Below are 14,151 nucleotides of genomic sequence, written 5' to 3' on the forward strand. Positions count from 1 at the left end.
TTAAGAAGGTTTCGGGAAACGCAGCCCTGCTCTAGACGTGCTTGCAGAAATTGGTTCTGGTCTATCTGCTTGATTATTTCGGGCTCTAACTGATTCGGTTATACCAATGCCATTATTAACTGGGTTTACATTTGCTTTAGAAGCCTTGGAGTTTCCAATTATGGAAAGTGCATTGAGGATTTTGGCCAATCACAATGCACTGGGTCAGCTGGCCAATCAGAGCAATCTGTGCTTCAGACAGACTGGGAATAGAGGCTATGCAATAATATACAGTATGTAAACAGTATGTAAAGTGTTGTTTTTTTTTTACATAAAAGCAAGTTAACCTATTCTATTACACCCAATAAACAAAATAATGAACTTTTAAAATAGCATCATATGACCCCTTTAAAATGCACAAATGTAGATTGGGGGGACCCGAAAATGTTAGCAAGCTTAGTTTTTGTACCTCTGTATTTCTAAAACCTTGTGTACGGCCATGCTAATAGTACTTGATACATGTGATGGTGTTTGTATCTCAGGACCCTCTCAAAATCTGCTCTCTCTCGTCTGGCTTCAATGGACACCAAGTGATTCTTATGAGTCATTTGTTCCAAACGAGCAGCCTTTGGCTCCTCTTCCAGCTTTTTCAAAGTCTGCTCTTTCTCGTCTGGCTTCAATGGACACCAAGTGATTCTTATGAGTCATTTGTTCCAAACGAGCAGCCTTTGGCTCCTCTTCCATCTTTTTCAAAGTCTGCCCTTTCTCTTTTCTTCTCCATTCCCTCGCAGCCCCTTCCTGGTTCCTCCGTGCCCTGATCTCATCCTCACAGTTCAGAGAAAAACTAATTTATTTGAAATCCAGAATCCAGCATGCAAAATGTATTACGCCATCATGGGTATACATCTCATACAAAGGAATTTAGTTATTTTTTATAAAGACATACTGTAACATTTTACCTGCTCGGCTTTATGCTCCCTGTCCCGTTCTTGAAGAGCTCTGTCGTGCCACTTCCTCTTTTTCTTTTTTGATTCGTACCTGCTCAGCTTCATACTCTGCCTCTCGTTCCTAGAGTTAAACACATCTGGGATTGTGTTACGAACCCATCAAATTAATTATGGATCGACATAACATATAAAAGACCACAGAGATTCGATGACAGTGTAAATAAATAATTTTAATTAGGTGATACGCCTTAGCGTACGCAGAGCATGGTGGCAAAAATAAACATAACAAAAACAAAAGAAAACCCTGACCCACACTATTCTTAAAAGCGGATGAAACTTGCCTGCCTCCCGTTCAAAACAAAAGACAGAGTTTGTGTGAGTCTTCCGGGTCCTCTTTCTCCTGCTCTCCACTAATCTGTACTAAATAATATGCAAAAACCCATCACCAGTTACCACCAGCTGTAAATAAATACAATAAACTAAAAATAACAAACAATAATCCCATATCGGGATCGTGCTTGTGAAACCAACATTGAAACAAGCTCTAAACAAGTTCAAAGGAAGCAGCAGGCCGAGTACGCGTCGGAGCTTGTGCTCCGTCTGCTACCAGGAGCGGATGGGAAGTGAGAGAGAGCTTCCAGTCTCCAGACTGGGCGTCTTTAAAGCAGTTGCCCCGCCCACAATCACAGCCGGCGGGACCTCACGTGATCTGTATAGGAAATTAAAAACAGATAGAAATAACCGCACTCAGCAGCAGGTAACCGTGGCCATTTAGCAACGTAACAGATTGATGTGGCTATTCAATGTGGCTTGGTGGGCAAGCCAACTGCAGCTGCTGATGTTGCCAGGCCCTTGAAGTTTTTTGTTTAGCTTGTCTCAACATATTAATCTACCGTTATATGATCCTTCCTTTGATCACAGTAAAGTAGGTCAGACTTAAAAAGATGTTTTTTCCCTTGTGGTCCACTTCTAATATTGGTCAAAATCAATGGACAGACAAATGACAGACTGGAAATAATTAATTTCCAATGAAGAATATTACGGTCCAGTTGCATGGAGGTCTGACTTAGATGCATAAATGTTCTGATTCAATTTGAACTTTTGCAACTAGACCATAATATGGTCCATATATATTATGTGACCACACGGCCAGATCTTGATGAAAACAATGAGCACAAGAATAACCAGCATTTTTGCACTGAAATATTAATATTTAAACACTTTTTCTGTAAAATGGGTGGTTATAATTATGTATGTATATATGTATGTATTTGAGGAGCGGAGAAGAGTGTCTTCGTCTAGCATGTGTTGTCGAGTCATAGCCAATCCTGTACAAGCCCAATTGCCTGTGCAAACCACTTCACAGTTTGTTACTTGAGATTTTGGCCAAATGACAGAAAAACTGACCAATCGAGTCTCTTCGGAAAATTTGGACTAAACCACTCAGTTCCTTTTACGAACTCTTTATGAGAAAGTGGTCAAAGTGTTAGTTGCGAAGACTGTCAATGGAGGGACAGAAAGCTTTCAGATTTCAGCAAAAAGATCTTCATTTTTGTTTTGAAGATGAACAAATGTTTTACAGATTTGGAACGACATGAGGGTGAGTAAATGAGGACAGAATTTTCATTTTTGGGTGAGCTATCCATTTAAAGTAGTCTGTAGTACTTAATACAAAAAGGGATCAGGGAAAATTTTATCTCACATTATAAGGCCGAATCACACTGCGCAGACAGACAGCAACAAGACAGTTCGTCGGGTGTTTGCATGGGCTTATAGGGCTTTTTATGCTGAATCATGTTTGTCGGCTTGTGGAATGTCTGAGAAGTGACATACTGTAATCTGGTGTTTGTCCACGTTGGTCGCTGTCTGTCGATGCAGTGTGAATTGGCCTATATTAGAGATGTGACGGTGATAATATTCTCCCACCGGTTAATCGACTTGTGACAACACCGGTATTACCGGTTTCATCGTGGGGGTGGGGGGTGTTAGAGTGATGTAATTTTTTTTTTTACATGGCGTCAATTCATCATTCGTATTGAGTTTGATTGACATGCGATCTGACCAATCAAATTCCACCATTTTTGTGCGACAAAGCAGTCAGAAGAGTTATTGATTAACTTGGATTGATTTGAACTTGGCTTTAACTGAGGCAATCTGTCACAACACATTAAAGAGCCAAAAAACGGTAGGCCTATTTTATATTTGTTTGACTGACCAAATTTGAAAGTTTAGACTTTGTTTCATATTAAATATTACCTGCTTGGCTTTCAGCGCGTTGTCAGTGTCCTCTATTTTTCACTGCTTGAGATCATGTTGAGAACAATAACGAGGGTATAGGGCGCGCATTCGTTTAGAGCTCGTGTGAATTTAACGAACAACCTCGTTCCAACAGGAAATGCCACATGATTCGTTTAGAGCTTGTGTGAATTTAACGAACAACCTCGTTCCAACAGGAAATGCCACATGAATTTCACTGCGCTTTATGAAGAGTTTTTCTTTTGCGTGAAAAGTTCGCCGGAGATGTGTTAAAAGATTCATTCATGCACACAAGAGAGTGCATTCATGATTATTAGGCTACCGGTATACCAATCCTTGTTCAAGGCCGAAAAGAGAACTCGATACTGACGCGCGTCTTTTTCGTGTGTGTGTGTGTATGTATGTGTGTGTGCGTGTGTAATAGGCAGGACTTACAGCGCGGTCTCTTGTTTTCTCGCGCTTGAATGGTTGAGCGTGATCATACAACGCTAGTCAACTGGTGACAGAAAATATGGATACTGCGTAATAAAAAATTTTTTTGCGGTGCTGCGGTGGGCAAGTGATGAAACCGGTGTTGCGACTGAACACCGTGTAACACCGGTAACACCGACTATCGCGCCAAGCCTAGCCTATATGAATGCTTAATTGATCTTATTTATTGTATTTGATTAACAAGGTAAGAACTGCAAGAACAGTCTGCCCCTGATTTTAAAGTTTAAGATTACAGTGGTGGTGGATGTCAAGAGAGGCGATTAAACCCATTAAAAAGACTTTTCTTACAAACTTCTTGGTTGTATACTCTACAGCACGCAAATCTTCCTTTTTCTGCTTTTTAGCAAGCAGGTTCTCCTCATTTATCCTCTGAATATCCTGAAGCAATTTCCTCTGCTCCTCCTTCTTCCTTTCAATGACCCGAGATAACATTACACAAACAGTGAGTTCGAAAACTACCGGTACTTTTGATTCAAATTGATCTGGAGATAAAATTTTCTGGATATTGCATGTACTTTGAGCTCCTCCATCTGCATCTTTTCCATGTTTTCCAGCAACTGCTGACCCTCCTGGTCCTTCATCTCATCCTGAAGCATTTTCTCCTCCAGACGCATCTGGATCTGGTCGAGGATGCACAGCTTCCCCCTTTAATAACACCCACCCATTAACCAGGGAGCAATACATTGTATGTAGAGTATATGGAATACAGAGTGTAAACATCCTTACTGAATCATCTGCTCTTTGCGTAGTTGTTTTTTTTTTTTCTGAGTTTCTACGGCTCGGCAACGCTCCGCCTCCATGATGGCATCCAGCCTTTTCTCCTCCTCTAGCCACTTTGCGCGGTTCTGTTTCTTCTCCTTAATCTGCGCATCCCGGACAACATGGCACTGCGCTTTCCGAATCAACTGCAGGAGTACAAAGACAACATTTGCATGTAGGAAATAACCAGTGCGTCATGGTTTGGCTTGTTAGTGTGGTCCTATCTACCTCATTGAGCTTCTTGACTTCATCTTCTTGTTCCATTCCCATGGCGTTGGCTCATTCCAACAGGTAATCTCGAGCTCACTGAGTTTCTGGTTCTTCTGCCGAGAGAGGCCCGCCTGACGCATCCGTGCTTTTCTCTCCTCTGCAGAATCCTGACATGACAACAACCAGACAGTGTTAATTTTGGCAGCCATTTTTGATTTAGTCTTAGTTTTCATCTTGAGACGAAAATACTTATTGGTCTTAGTCACATTTTAGACATTTTGTCTTTCATAGTTTTAGTCTAGTTTTAGTTGACGAAAAGTCATTGCGTTTTTTGTCAACTTTTAGTCAAACTGCAGTTACCGACATTCATTTAGGTAGCTATTTATATGTAGTCTTTAGACAAAATTTTTTTATCTCTAGGCCAATTCAATTAAGCTTATGAGAAATGTAAATTTATGTAACAGGCTGTATTGACATTGCACTCTTTAGCAGTAGCACTTGTGCAATTCTACATACCCCTTTTCCTTAGTTCAGTGGTTTTTAGAGTGCCCTACCCCCTGGTACCCCCTCTTCCACTTAGACTGCATTCACATTTTTTCCACTAAGGGACAAAAAAAAATGTTATATATATATATATATTTTTAAATTAAACAATGTTCAATAAATATGCAATGATGGTAAAAACTTAGTAATACCGGTACTTTTAAAATATTAAATTAAAGCCAGTAGTAAGTCACTGTCTTTATGAGTGAGTCATGGAGTCATTCATTCATTCAGTAAGGAAGCAAGCTGCTATTTTTATGAACGGGTCATTGAATCTCACAAATCATTCTAAGCCACAGAATCGTTCACGAATCACCGCTGTGTGCTGCAGTTCTGCTGTGGCTTTCGTTGCAAAATGGAGCAATACGCCTATGACAATACTGTTTTAAATGTAGTAAATCATTTAATGTTACCCTTCTGTTTGTTGCACTGTTGTATAAAATCAATGTCTCATTTGAAATCGTGTGGATATTCAGGAAACATTGCATTCTTGCTCGTATAATATGATCGACATTAAAAACACTAGATATCAGCCTATATTTTGATCGCAGATTTAGTAGCACAGATAGCGCAAACGGCTCGTGGCAGAACACAGACCGACTGAAAGACACTTTAATTTAAGTAGATAAAATTCTCAAATGAAGATCGCTAAACTCCAGCTTACTTGTGTTGTTTTCAGATCATCCGCGCTTCTTCAGCAGTGTAGAGAGCGCGCGCGCATGGTTGCCAGATACTATTGAAAAGGCCGGGTAGGAAACGTGTTCTTTTAACAGAAAAGCTCTGTCTGGGGATTTAATTATTAAAATCTGGCAACCGTAAGCATGAACGCTCGTAAAAAACAGTCAATGTGTTGTCGTCTCCTTTATTTGACACAAACAAGTGGTTTTGGTTAAGTTTAAAAAAATGTTTAAACACATTTCAGTCTCGTCTTTTTTCGTCAACGATATTGCATGTGTTGATATAGTCACAGTTATCGTTTAAATGACGTGGGTGTCGTCTCTCATCGTCTTGTCTTAGTCAGGGGAAAAAAGGTAGTCAACGAACATTTTTTGTCATAGCAGGGCTCGACATTAAGGCTTGTCCGCTCGGGACAAGTGGATTTTTTTGTAGGACAAGTGGAAGAGAAAATTTAAATTTAAACAAGTTAAATTTCAAACAAAATAAAATGCCATGTTACTTCACGTTATGTGCCACTCATTACGTCTATAATTTTACAGATTTAATTTTACCGATTTGAGACGTCGCATAACTGCCAGATTCAAACTGTGCTTTCGCGCGTTGGCTGGCGCTGAGCCAGAGTCGGACGCGTTCAGCGCTGTCATACATCACAACTAAGCAGTGTTTTCAACCTCATAATGTTTATTTTAGGTTTCAGATATTTAAATACACATAAGCACAAGTAAAACAATACATTTGGAGTTTGTAAAATACACACTGATGTCTGTGGAAGCAGCAATAATCTATTCAAATATAATTTGCCGACATGTGTTATTCATATCAGACAAACATAGTGGAAGTAACTATAAAGTTTACTCTATTCTTCTCAGTTCACCGGCCACTTTCTTGCATTTATTTCGGGAGAAACTGATGAATTTACGTGCTGTAAATCCGACTCACAGGACAACATTGTGGCGCCCATCTCATGTTATAGATCAAGATTATTTATAAAGGTTTTTAAACGACCAAACACACTCACTTACACGTATTTGAGAATCGGAATATCAGACAGGCATGTTGATGACATGGTAAGCAAGTTTGTGAATATTTTGAATAAAGAAAAAGCGAAAAAAGCGACACATCTGTCGTACAGTATTATTGTGGCTGCGGTGTATCGCGTGACGCGTCGCCATGGAAACATTAAAGGGAACGTTCGCCTTGAAAAAACTCACTCTGGGGGTGGGGGGTGTCAGCTAGAATATTTTAAACTTGCGCGTGAAAGGGTTAAAGAAAAGATCAAAAATAAATATTTGTGTGTGCTGTAAAGTGGTTAGAAAAAAAATAAATCGGAATCGGCTTAAATCGGAATCGGCAGGTCAAACTCAATGAAAAATTGGAATCGGCCTAGAAAATTGTAATCGGTGCATCTCTATCTCTTATGTCTACAAAATTATTTTAGATATAGTATACAGTAAGTCTAGCTAGCTTGCAAATACTGATGATACCTACAAGAGTCACCACTTCCTCTGGTGATACACTGCTCACCAGCGTGCAAAGTATTACTTTGTATTATGGAGTCTGGAGATCTGGAGTCTGGAGATCCTTATTTCTTGTTGAAGGGGAACTCTGTTCTTGGGACACGTTCCTTTCTACTGTTTCAACTGAATTTTATTAATATTGATAGTGTTTGGATGCTTTCAATGGTTTGTTCGAATTCTGCATTAGCAAAACACACAAAAAATAAATAAATTATAAAATTATAAATCTTTACCCGGACAAGTGACTTTTGTGCATGGACAAGTAAAACATAAATTTACTTGTCCGAAGGACAAGTGCCTCAAAAAGTTAATGTCAAGCCCTGTCATAGTTTTCGTTAACGAAATTAACACTGCAACCAGATCAGGGGCGTTTCCTCAGAGGAGGCAAGGGAGGCAGTGCCGCCTCAAAAAATTGGATCAAATATTTCAAAATGTTAACAGACCCCTTAAAGTGTGCGGTGGGTTTAGTGGGGGGTAATTAAGAATGAATGGGGGAAAGTCATGCGAGAGGAGGTACTGCCTCCTATCGCGCTATGATTGGTTCGTGTGATAAATCCCGCCTCCTGTTTACAGACATCTCCCGCATGTCGAGCGCGGCAGTTCATCTACATTAGACGGTGTAATGAAGCGTGTGGGTTACTACATCCAACAACCGAACATTTTAACTTACCCTCTCGTAACTTCTGCATCCTTTAGCTTGGACTACAAAATTGCAGCGAGAAATAAAAATGGCGGATTGCTCGAAGTGTTGGGCCGGAAGTCAATGTCCTTATTTGGCAGTTCCGCTGCAAATACTGTGACGTAATAGTTCAAAAAAACGTCATAGAGAACAGAAAAATCGGAACAGGTTGAAAAATAGGACCAAAACAGAATATAAAGATATCAACGAAGCACCTGAAGAGAATAATTTAAACTTTTCTGTACTTCTAAACACTCCAAATGTACAACAAAATGCATATAAGGGCTAAAAAAGTGGATTTAGCATGATATGTCCCCTTTAAACAGCTCTGCCACTTGGATAACACCGCTTTGTCACTTCAAAATTCTAACTTGAAATGGCCTGAAAACATGATGACACTGGTTTAGTGAGCAATCTGCTCAGTGAAATTAAAGGTATTTAGATCTACTCCCGTCGCATGAAAGGTTGCAGCGATGAGCTTGTAGCCGATGACACACATGAATGCGGTGATCTTATCAATGCAACTCGATTTCTGCACTCTCACGAATGCTTTCATCAAAACTAACAGTGCAAACACAATGTGAATAAGAGATTCATTGTTCAGTGAAGACAGTGTCATTGATTATAATGGACTCAGTTACTGATAAACTTGCGCTCTTTGATTGGTAAGGCTGGGTATCATTCAAAAAATTTCGATACCAATACCGATACCTTGATTTCGATACCGGTTCCTGAACGATACTTTTTTCGATACCAATTTTATGAAATCCAAAGATTACATAACACATTACCTCAAAAACTTTGGTTTTATTTTTTCAGTTTGGCTCATGCTCCTTAGCCAGTGCACAAAGGAAAAAATTTTTTTATAAAGAGCTCATGCTCACCAAAGCTAAATTTGTTTGATCAAAAATACAGTAAAACATGTAACATTGTGAAATAGTATTACAATTTAAAATCTTATTTGAATATATTTCAAAATGTAATTTATTCCTGTGATGTCAAAGCTGAATTTTCAAAATCATTACTTCAGTGTCACATAATCCTACAGAAATATGAAAACAGTTTGCTGCTTAATATTTTGGAAACTATGATACATTTTTTTTCATGATTCTTTGACGAATAAAATTTTCAAAAGAACAGCATTTATTTGAAACAGAAATATTTTGTAACATTACACGTGTTTTAAGGTAATTTTTGATCACTTTAATGCATCCTTACTGGAAAAAAATCTGACTAACCAATAGGGCTGGGTATTGGCAAGGGCCTCACGATACGATACATATCACGATACATGGGTCACGATACGACAGTACGCGAGAGACAGAGTGTGTATGCGTGCGAGAGAGACTGAGAGTGCCCCAGCATTAGTAGCCTAATTGGTACATAATATTATATACTATAAGAGGCATGGAAGTTCGGTTAATGGACAGCAATAATCAGTACTACAAACGTCTTGTTTTGAACTATTGTTTATAATAATTTAATTGTTGTTTTTATATTGTCCATTAATTGAACGTCCATGCCTCTTATATAATAATTATATATTACTATGTACCAAATAAGCCTACTAATGCTCGGACACCATCCCGATGTTGGTGAATAAAATTCAGAATCATTGTTATTTGACGCGGTTGTGGTACAGTGTCAGTGATTAGTTATGGAATCTTACTACATACATTCAATCTTATTTAATCCTCCATATGGAAGTTTATGTGCTCGAATTATTTATATTTATTAAACAATAGTTCAAAACAAGACATTTGTACTGATTATTGTTGTCCATTAATTGAACTTCCATGCCTCTTATATAGTAATTATATTACTATGTATGTACCAATACTAATGCTCGGACACCCTCGGTCTCTCTAGCATGCAGACACACTCGGTTTCTCTCGCGCGCTCACACACTCGGTCTCTCTCGCGCGCAGACACACTCGGTTTCTCTCGCGCGCAGACACACTCGGTTTCTCGCGCGCGCTCACACCCTCGGTCTCTCTCGCGCGCAGTTCGCTTCGCTTTTGTCCAGCCCGGCGCCTCATACAACTGGACAGCGAGTCAGCGACAACTACAGCAGCGGCGGAGGAGGTCGTTTGACGCACACAGAGGGATTTGATGATTTTTTTTTTTTTTTTTTTATATCGATACTAGAGGTTGAAATATCGATACACTATCGTGAAAAAAAAATATTGCGATAGTTAGCTGTATCGATATTTTTGCACAGCCCTACTAACCAACACATTTTTGAACGGCAGTGTACATTTAGTAGGTCATTATTGCAATATAAACACTGTCAGAGTGATCAACAAGGTATCTCTTCATTTACCAGTCAAAGACGGAGCAACTTTCTGCTCTTATGTTTATATGTGCACTGTCAAGGTCTTCATCATATCTGTCGTGGTACCGGTCTTTGCAGCAATTATTTTACCGCAAATACTGCATCGCGCGCTGTTGGCATCGAGCCTGGAGAAATGTAGCCACACTTTCGATCGACTTTTCCACATCTTTAGGGTATTGTGTGTGTGTGCGCGTGTGCTCGCGTCTCATTGAGTATGTGCGCGAGTTTGTGTGTGCGCTCACGGCTCATATATGCGTGGATGGTTTGTGCGTGCGCGCGTCTCGTGTGTGTAGAGTTTGCGTGTATGTGCGTGAGCGAATTTAAGTGTGTCGTTGTGCATTTCATATGTATTTGTTTGAGCACTGACGTTGACGAGTTAACCCCTTAGGTATCGAGATCTGGTACCGAACAACGAGTCATTTTTCGATACTCGATAGTATCGAGGCAATTCGGTCGGTACCTAAAAAGTATTGAACTCGGTACCCAGCCCTATTGATTGGCAGCTCCAGCGATTATAAAGGGAGCGTTCTTTGATCGCTGTCAGTATATAATTTAATCACAGTTTAAATAACAGATTGCTACTAAGAGAAACGATGTGAAGTTGACTGTTTAGTCACTGGATTGATTTACTGATGCATAAACGGCAATAAACAATGAACGTCTGACTGTACATGAATCATTACGTATCAGAAATCACTGATCACAGACTAAGCATTAAAATGAACACGGTTACTTGCATGTTGTTGCATTACTGTCGGGTTCATATCTTGCAGTTAAAGTCTGTTTGCAAAGCCTGTGCCGAAATTGCGACTGATTTGCCAAAGAATTCACAGTGAAATTTTCCGAACAAACAAATAATGCACATTCCTAGCATGGAAGGTAATGTTACATTTAGTCCAGTGATTCTGTATCTCTCTTTTCTTCTAATCTCACTAAAATGCCAGTGGGCGGGGCCAAAGATGCGATGATGTAGAAGACGGTCTTTCGTCGCACTATTGCGTCATAATATGACAAAATCCGAAACTAGTTGTCTTCAGAGCTTGGTTTCAATAAAAGTTGTTTTTGGACTAACAAGGAGGTTTTGAGTTCTGAAACTTACAGGATGTTTTTAATAGTGCAATGACCTTGTATATGTCAAAAGATTAAGGATAATTTAATTTCTCAATTCATGACCCCTTTAAAAACTGTGAAAACACAAATGGCCAATATATGCAGTTCAGGGATACACAGATTTACTGGTTTTATTCACGTCAAATCAGGTTACACCAACATTTTGAACAAGTAATGTAAATATCTCAATAAGGATAACTACATGTCTCCACAGTGTAAAAACCTTTTGTTTCTACTTGCCTGAGGTCTCTGATGAGGTCTTTAGTGATGATGCGGATTGTCTCTGGCTTTTTGGTTGCAGGAGCAGTGCGTGACAGTGTCCTTGACCTCACGCTTCTGCCTTCAGCATCATCTTTCATATCAGCAGCAGAATGCTGAGAATGATTCAATAGACTGTTGGATCTTCCTTTACTTTTCATTTAATGTCTAAGACTATAAAGTAAGCTTTTTTCTACCTGTTTGGGGGTCCCAAAAAGGGTCTCGTCCACATGAGAGGTGAGGGCCGTGTGCGATAGCGGCCCGACAGTTTCCCAGATGATGGCCCAGAGCACTGAGGCTGAAAAGCATGTCAAATTACCAACTAGTGAGTCGCTATGTGATTTAAGAATCAGGAGTCTTTAATACAACAACAAATCAGTCAGTTTCTGGTTCTTTTTTTATTCATTATAAAGTACCGACTCGTAACATTCATTCCTTCTAGAATTGGACTACACTTCCTGCTGAATATACACGGGTGGTTAAAAGTTTGGAATAATTGTATTTTATTAATTTTCATGTTTTTGAAAGTATCTTCTGCTCACCAAGGCTGCATGTATTTTATCAAGTATACAGTAAAAATGGTAAAATATTATTAAAATGTAATACAAGTGTTTCCAATGTGAATATATTTTAAAATAATATAGTAATTTATTCCTGTGATCAAAGCTGAAATTTCAGCATCATTACTCCAGTCTTCAGTGTCACATAAGTCCTTCAGAAATCATTCTAATATGCTGATTTAGTGCTCAATTTATCAGTTATAATTGGTGCTCATTTATTAATAATGGTTTATATTGCTGTCAATGTAAAAAAATAAAATAATAATACTGATATTTTTGTGGAAAATGTGATTCTTTTTTTCTGGGTTCTTTATTATAAAGTATAAAGTTAAAAAGAACAGCATTTAAATATAAATATTGAATCAATTTAAACTGGTTCTATCTCGTTTCCAAAAATAAATAAATAGCCTAAAAGTTAAGCAGCAAAACAGTTTTCAATGTTGATAATTTTTAAAAAAAAGTTTAAGCAGCAAATCAGCATATTAGAATGATTTCTGGAGGATGTATTGTATTTTTCATCAAATAAATGCATCCTTGGTGAGCATAAGACACAACGTTAAACATTTAAAAATCTTACTCATTACAAACTTTTGCCAGCCAGAAAACATAACATTTTGTCATTTTAATGCCCATAATATAGTGTATATGGTGTGTAAAAGTAACGTTACTTACCATTTCTATCGAGTGGACGTGAAAAAGGGTTTGGGGTTTTGTTGTTTTTTTTTAGTTAAGCTAAAGTTAAGCCTAAGTGAGCCTTCCGGTAGTTTGTTATCGTCTTTCCAATTTCCATAGAGACGCAGTTACTGCGGTTACGTACAGAGCGTATTTAGGCCACGCCCACACCGGGTGGGAAAACAATCCAACCGCCTCTATTGACTTTGCATTGCGAGAAACTGCCTCCTTGTCATTTATGACTTATAACAAAAGACAAAAAAATGTCTAAAAGCTGCTATGTGACAAGGTGTACAGCAAACAAGCTAAATAACCCAAGAATACATTTTTGCAACAAGACAGTTCGTCTGGTGTTTCTGGATCAGTGCGTTACCCCTGTTGGCATCTATTGGCATGGGCTTATAGGGCTTTTTGCCGATATAACAAGCTGAATCATGCTTGTCGGCTTGTGGAATGTCTGAGAAGTGACGTACTGTAATCTGGTGTTTGTCCACGTTGGTCGCTGTCTGTCGGGCACAATATATTATATAATATATTGCGCTGTGCTGTCGGGCACAGCGCAACTGTCTGCGCTGTCTGTCAGTGTGAATTGGCCCATATGAATGCTTAATTAATCTTATTGTATTTGATTCGCTACATGCACAATATGGCGGCCGTTGACGTTCGAGCTTGAGTGTGTGGGCCAGTACTTCCGGTGAAAACTTCCGGTGATCTGACAGCGAGAGCGAGAGACAACAGCGACCAAGTTCCATTACCACAGAGATATTTTTTTAGGATTCAAGAGAGGCGACTTGCCTTTCAGAGGGTGACAGCCTCAGCACTTCATGGTTGTGTGCCGTTATGTACCATTTCGTCACGTTACAACAGAGAAGTTAGCTTTCATGCATTCCCTGTTGATGCTGCGGTACGGGCCGAGTGGATACAGAAGATCCGGAGGCATGACTTCAACCCGACCAAATTTTTAAATGCATATTTTCAGTGTATTTCACCTGTGCGTTTCTATGCTTTCTATTACTGCATTTATTTTGTGCAAGTGAGATGAGTAAAGATCCGTTTCATAAATCATTATCTGTCTGGTGTTTATAAGCACATACAGTATTGTACTACATGTAAAATATACACAAACCTACCTATATTAAATTATTTTAATTATTGT

At 39.0% G+C, this 14,151-nt stretch overlaps 1 pseudogene across 1 annotated transcript; it reads right to left on the reverse strand.

Annotated features, from left to right (window-relative positions):
- Positions 1-576: 576 nt before the first annotated feature.
- LOC311090046 (cilia- and flagella-associated protein 45-like) lies at positions 577-13,935 on the reverse strand (annotated as a pseudogene). Its single transcript has 9 exons — positions 13,858-13,935; positions 11,961-12,061; positions 11,742-11,879; positions 4,662-4,810; positions 4,401-4,579; positions 4,190-4,319; positions 3,963-4,094; positions 939-1,047; positions 577-804 (listed from the first exon to the last, which is right to left on the reverse strand). The product of its transcript is annotated as a cilia- and flagella-associated protein 45-like (transcript).
- Between the last annotated feature and the right edge of the window lie 216 nt (positions 13,936-14,151).

Source organism: Abramis brama (genome assembly GCF_963993115.1).
Source record: "Abramis brama genome assembly, chromosome: 9".
Taxonomy (NCBI): Eukaryota; Metazoa; Chordata; class Actinopteri; order Cypriniformes; family Leuciscidae; genus Abramis; species Abramis brama.